The following is a 7,135-nucleotide window of genomic DNA, read 5'->3' as shown; positions in this document are numbered from 1 at the left end:
TGTTAGCAAGGGCCTTTAAAACAAACTAGTGTTTTAGGACTTTTTTTCTTCATAATTTCAAAGTTAGGAATAATACCTCCTTCCTCTATGTGGTTTCATTCCCAAACTCGAATCTTTGTTTTTTAAAACATATAATCACAAGTTTAGTACATGCTAGTTTTTTCAAAATAATGATAAGATCTTTCTCACAGGCATCACGGGTGAGTGTTAGAGTAACTCTTATTCAGTTCAAAACATAGAAAATGGTCCCATCTGCAGATACCAAACCCAGACACTATTGCTGATGCTAAGAAATGCTTGCTGACAGGAGCCTGGTATGGCCGCCCCTGAGAAGCTCTGCTAAAGCCTGAGCAATACAGATGCATGTGGATGGTTAGAACCAACCATCAAACCGAGTATAGGGACCCCAATGGAGGAGTTAAGTGAAGGACTGAAGGAGAAAAGGGGCTTGCAACCCCATAGAAAGAACAACAATATTAACCAACCAGACCCCCCTCCCCAGAGCTCCCAGGGACTAAACCACCAACCAAAGAGTACACATGGGGGGACCCATGGCTCCAGCTCCACATATAGCAAAGGATGGCCTTATCTGGCATCAATGGAAGAGGAAGTTCTTTGTACTGTGGAGACTGGATACCCCCAACATAGATGAATTCTAGGGCAGTGACCAGCGAGTGGGTGGGTGGGTGGGTGAGTACCATCATAGAAGTAGGGTGATGGGGTAGGAGGGTTGCAGAGGGGAGACTGGAAAGGGGTAGAAGAGGAAAACATTTAAAATGTAAATAAATAAAATAACCAATAAAAAAGGAAATGGTCAATAAGTTCTTCCCCAAAACCATCATCAGAATCCCTAGTAATCTCAATCTTCTGCCTCTCCTCCTCTTCTGCAAGTTAACCACTACTATGTTGCCTGAGTGGTTGTCTGACTTCTCTTGTCTTCTCTCCTCTTCTTGCTTCTCTCTTTTCCTCTTCCATACCCTCTCTTCCCCTCTTCTTCTCTCCCTCCCCCTTTCCTCTTTTCTCTTCTCTTCTTATTTATTTATTTATTTATTTATTTATTTTAGACTAAGTCACACTTATGTAGTCAGAAGAATGGCCTTTTTGCTTCGACTTATGGAGTATGTAGAACACTGGGTTCTCAGGTGTGGGTCATCACGACTGGAATTCTGTGTGTTCTTTATTCTTTCCTAGCACAGAATAACTTTTATTTCTAGTTTTTTTTTTTTTTCCGATATTCTTTATGGTCGTATCAATAGCATAGTCCATCTTGTTGCATGAGATTCATTATTTGATTAATTAATTTATTCTACTACAGGCAGATTTTTATTTCACTTGGCGAATATTATAAACAGTGTTTCTCTGAATATCATGTGCATGCTTATGGTTTTGAGTGTAACTGGGCTGTGCTCCGTTGAGGTTGAGTGTGTTTTAGTTGAAACAATAGTATCAGTTCTCAAAACTGGTCGCACCATTCTTTTGTCAACAGTATGTAAAAGTTTCTGCTCTAGAATCTTGTCAGCAATAAGTTACTAAATGTTTTCTTATTCTCTTTCTATGCAGGATGGGGCGTATGATAACCAACCCTCCTCCCTCTCCCTCCTCCCCTCCCTCCTCCCTCCCTCCTTCTCTCCCCTTCTTTGATTTTTGTTGTTGGTTTTGTTTTGTTTGTGGTTGTTATTGTCATGTACTAGGGAAGATAAAATCACTTTCATTTTTATGGAAAATTATGGTAAGATTTCAAGTCGTCCTAGAACCTACACTGATACCCTAAAATGTGTTGCCTCCTAGGCTTGAAAACATTGAGAACTTTCAAAACTTAGATTAAAAAAAATCACAGTATTTCTGAGTTGTGTATCTCTCATAATTGATTGTGAGCATAATTTATATGTATTTTTTACTGTGTTTTATTAGTTTTATGTACATACACATGTTTCTGCCATTTAAATTTTTTATTTATTCACTTCACATTCTAAACACAACCTCTGCTCTCTCCAGTTCCACCCTCACATACCCCCCTATTACCACCTACCCTCCAATCCTTGCCCCCTACCCTCCAAGTAGAACTAAGCCATCTCCTCCCACTGAGGCCAGACAAGGCAGCCCCGCTAGGGGAAAGGGATCCACAGGCAGGCAACAGAGACAGACTCTGTTTCAATCGTTAGGGGACCTGAAAAAGGCCAAGTTGCACATTTGCTACATATGTGCAGGGACCTAGGTCCAGATATGCATGCTCTTTAATTGATGGTTTAGTCTCAGAACCTCCTTGGGCCAGGTTAGTTGTCTCTGTAGGTCTTCTTGTGGTGTCTTTAACCCCTCCAGCTTCCCCAATCCTTCCCCCTTCACTCTTCCACAAGTCTTCCCCAGCCAGGTTCACACCCTGTTTTCTTGGCTTCCGGGGCATTGTTACATATTTACTAAGTTGACTGTTGTCTATTTTGTCTCTAGTCAAACCTTTGTTTTTATTTACATTTTAGCTTTGCAAAAGTTTCAAAAAAATTGTGGTTAAATTCATTGATGTTTTTCTTTATGTTGTTTATATAAATTTTAAATGTATTCTTCAAAATTTCATGCAAGTATCTTATTCATACCCAAATGCCCACTTCAAATCCACTGCAGAATCTACTTCAGCACATCTTCCAGCTTTATGACCTATTTGGTTGTTGGTTTTTTTATGACCCGCAGAGTCTATACAATTAGTGTTGCCTACATACTCATGCCTCTGCCTGAATCATCTGGTGGGGCATGAGCCAACCCTGCCAGTGGCCCTTTTCCCAAATAAAACTGACCCTCTACAGTTTGTATGAACTTAGAATGTTTTTCTCAACCAAAGCAACATTGATTAGTTTTCCCTAAAATATTCATTGACGTTTTTCTGTAGATCATTTGAAGCCTCGGTGTTTACAAATACAACTTCGCTACACTGGGCAGGTTTTGGTGTAGTCCTTTATAATTCCTTTATTATATATAAGAATATCCTGGATAAGACCTCCAACCCTATGCGTCTGTCTTCAGACTCCAGCCACAGCTTTGATTCCTGATAAACTCCATGTGCTCTGTGGGCTCCAATCCTGTGTTTTTCAGTCGGGATCCCTGTGGGCGGTGTCATGGCGCAGGCTTTCACTGCACAAAAGTATCTGGAAGCTCCTTGGTGACCCAAAGTTGTTAAGCTTGGTTTTGCTCAAACCCCGTTACATTCTTTACAACTATGACCCATTTCCACATTTTATTTTCCTGTGAAGCAATTGATGGAATATGAAGCAAATAAATAAGCAACTAACAAGTTGATCAATCATCACTATCAATGATTATATCATTCTCTACCAACTTTGATAATTGCTATTTTTATTCACAAAATTCCTACTAATTTGGGGATGTCTATGCTATTTAGAATTTATTCCTTGCCAAATGTGACTTTTGATACCTTATATTTAAACTTGGGTTTTAAAAATGCTTCATAATTTTTTCTCTTATTAGTTTACTAGTATTTTTGGTTATTTTACAAATTGAATTTTCAGTAACATTTTTATTGACTTCTCACCAAAGTCCTTAGACATTTTATGTATATTATTCACTGAGTTTTGTGGAAAAACTGGAAATTTTGAAGTATTGAGTACTACACTCCAATACCACCATATCTTTTCATTTTCTTTTTGTTTCCTACTTTGTTGCTTACTTTTTATATATTTGTTTATTTTCAGATATAGTGAATAGAACTTAAAAAGGCAAAGGATCTTTTGAAGTTAGACTTTGAAATAAAATTTTATATCTATTTTGATCATCAATTCACTGCTGAATGTTACAAACCTTTATTTGTGCCAGTTAAAGTGTCCATTCTTTCATCCTGGTGATTAAGGTTTATAAAGGAAGCTGATGCAGGAGGATCAAAAGTTCAAGGTCAGCCTGAGCTACAGAATGAGTTCAGGTCCATCCTCTCCAACTTAGTGAAGACTTTGTTTTTCAAAGCAAAGGCAGCATGGTGATTTGGGTTAGTGATATAGTTTTTTCTTAACATGCACAAAGCCAGAAATGTCAACATAATGGACAGATAAACAAAAACACCCTCAATACATGTGTCTGAATAAACAAAGTTTCTTGGTGTGTATTAACATACACGTTCCTTGTTTAATGTTCCCAGACCACTCAAAGGCAACCTACGCATGGGCATCATTTGTCATCATTCTATAGGTATAGGGAGATTTAGAGTTCAAGGTATGCATTCAAATATATCCATGTTCACATTTAAGATACAGTTCCAACTGTACCTTAAAATTTAAATACCTTAAGGAAGAAAATAAAACAACCTGTTTTCTGTGTTGTAGACATTTATAATAAATTAATTATAAAGTTTAGCGATGCATTTCAGTCAAACAGAGTTCTTGTCATTCTTAAATTGATTGTCTAAGCACCCGACAGCCACCGGGTCTTGTGTTTGTCATCTTTTCTGCAGGAGCACACTATTCTAGTTGAACAACAATTGGGTTCTGGGTGTTATGCACAATCATCAGACATTTGAAAAATATGCCCTGAGTGCTCAGTGTCTGTTTATTTAAAATATACGTATAAAGGAGCGATGACTGAACTGAGTTTTAATTGACCATAAAGGGAGACCAGAGAAAAGAGCATTTCAGTGGACTGGAAGTGATGAAGATGGCTTCATCATTGACACAGGCTTTATGAAAAGGCTCTTAGACTCCTAAGACATGGATGCTACCTAGTACTGGGGAAATACAGCACGCTGATACAGGAGAAAATACCCAGACAACACTGAGGAAGGTTCAAGAGAATTGACGATATAATGAGATGTGCATGGTTTTAGGGCCGTCACCCCTTCTTTTCCTCCCACTTCAAAAAGTCTAGTCACACACCGTTTCCCCTTCTAGGAATCAGGGGCTTCGGGGTTGCCACACTGTCCACTTTCGGTTGGGACAAGATTGAATGCTGTGACGCGGCCAACTCCAAGAACATTACTGCTACTTTGGTTGACTTTGTCAGTATATTCCATTCTTCTCAGGACCCTAAGTGCAAGGCATGGAGGCTGCCTAGGGGGCTGCATTTCTTGTTTTTTAGTGAGCTGGTTCTAAAACGCTAGCTTTCAGCATCACAATTCAAACCAAATAATTTTATGCTACGTCAGAAAGCTGTGATTTCATCTGTAGTGTTCCTCCGGGCACATTTTATTCCAATAGAGCCATTTATAAACATTATACAATGACAGTGCATTCTCCTCTATGCTGGGTTTTATGTACAAACATACATGTATTGCTAGACAGCGCCTAAACACACAAGCAAAAGTACACACATGCATGCTTCTTTATTACCTCAGAATGAAAATGCAAATGAATTTATCAGCCTAAGAGTGGCACCAAATGGAGATTTATGCACATACATTTAAAACACAGAGCCCTGGAAAATAAAGCAGTTGCAGCCTATCAATTTTCCACTTTGACAGTTTTTTAAATTCCCCTAAAAAAATGAAACAGCTTGAATACCGTCAATATATCACAACAGCCGCATTAGGTTTTGTGATATACATCATAATATAAAGAGCACTATTAGAGCACAACCTGGGAACCATTAAATCATTCTAAATCACTGTTACATTCCATTAGTGTCAATGGCGAAACCACATAATAGGCTTTATTACAAACTTCACCTTGGTAGGCCATTGTCTCTAATAACCACTTCTCTATGATGTGGTATCATACCCAGAAATCCAGGGAGATAATAAAGGTTCCCTTATTTCTTTTTTATTGGATGGGTAAAGTTAAATTTAGCTGTAAGTTAAAAAAAAAATACTGAAGCTTTGTTCACTAACTGTGAGTTGCTGCTTTGGGGACAAAATAAAGGGAAAAGGGGGGAAAAGAAGAAGGGAAAGGTAAGAAAAGAAATTAGGCAGACTTGGGAAGAACCGTTTGAAATAGATTTAAAACCTAGTGATACTGGGGCTAGAGTAGGCTGGGCAGTGGCAGCAATTACAATGTCATTTTGAGATGTGGTTCAGTCCATTTGCTCTGTTCTTTACAGTTTGGTGCGGGAGCAGAGTATTGATTACAGACACACTGCACTTTTCCAACCTGCCCTTTCTCTCCTTCTCCCCTGGCTTGAACTGTACCCTTTTAAAAAAAAAATCATCTGGGCACATAGCTGAGGACTTCAGTTCCAACAGAGATCAGTTCTCAAATAGGTGAGGGAGAATTTTAGCCTGGGGTTCTACACCCTTCTTCTTTCCAAATACGGCCATGCATTCTTATCTTTGGTGAATTATCCAGTCACAACCTCTTCATTCTGTTTGTTAGCTACACCACATATAAAGTGCTTCCTATGAATATTTCACACACACACACACACACACACACACTCACACACACACACACACACTCACACACACACACACACTATAGAACCTGAGGAAAGATGAAAAATAAGAAACTGAGCACTGCTGTAGAGATGAATAATCTCAGATTTATGGTTTAACAAGCTACCCAATCCAAAGTCAAAATACCATATTCTTGTACTGCTCGTGAGTGCTGATACAATATCCTCAAATTGTGGATTATGAGTAAGTGGTTGGGTTTTGCAGTGTGTTGATCTGCCCTTGGAAGGTGATCGATGCATAACATCAATTCGGGATTTGAATGGAGATCTTCCCTGTGGTTTTATTTTGATTTGAGTTCAGACTATCTCACACCCTGAAAAGAGCACTTTGGAGTAAGAGGACAAGCTACTGAGATAATATTGAGGAATGTTCAGGACAGTGGAAAGTACTATGGGGTGTGGATGTTCTTATAACCGCTCCCTTTTTACCCCCTTCTTCTCCAAGGACTCCAAGTTCTCCTCTTCTAGGAAACAAGGGGTTCGATGTTGCTACACCTTCCACTTTTGCTCTGTTAACCGTTTCCCTTAGTGACAGGGTGTCCTGTCTTAGAAAGAGAGAGGCGACAGGCAAGGGGAAGAGACACCATGCATTGTGGGCAATGGAAAACATTCATCAGGGTCCAGAAATTTCAGAGGGATAAACTAACAAAACAGTCTGAAACTGCAATGTTGAAAGACTATCATTATCTTGTGAGATAGAGAAATAGTAAGATTTGAAATCGAAGATGATAAAACCCAGAAACCTCTTGTAACTGAAGTT

This window comes from Micromys minutus (assembly GCF_963924665.1).
Source record: "Micromys minutus genome assembly, chromosome: 23".
Lineage (NCBI taxonomy): Eukaryota > Metazoa > Chordata > Mammalia > Rodentia > Muridae > Micromys > Micromys minutus.
This window is presented reverse-complemented; position numbering follows the sequence as displayed.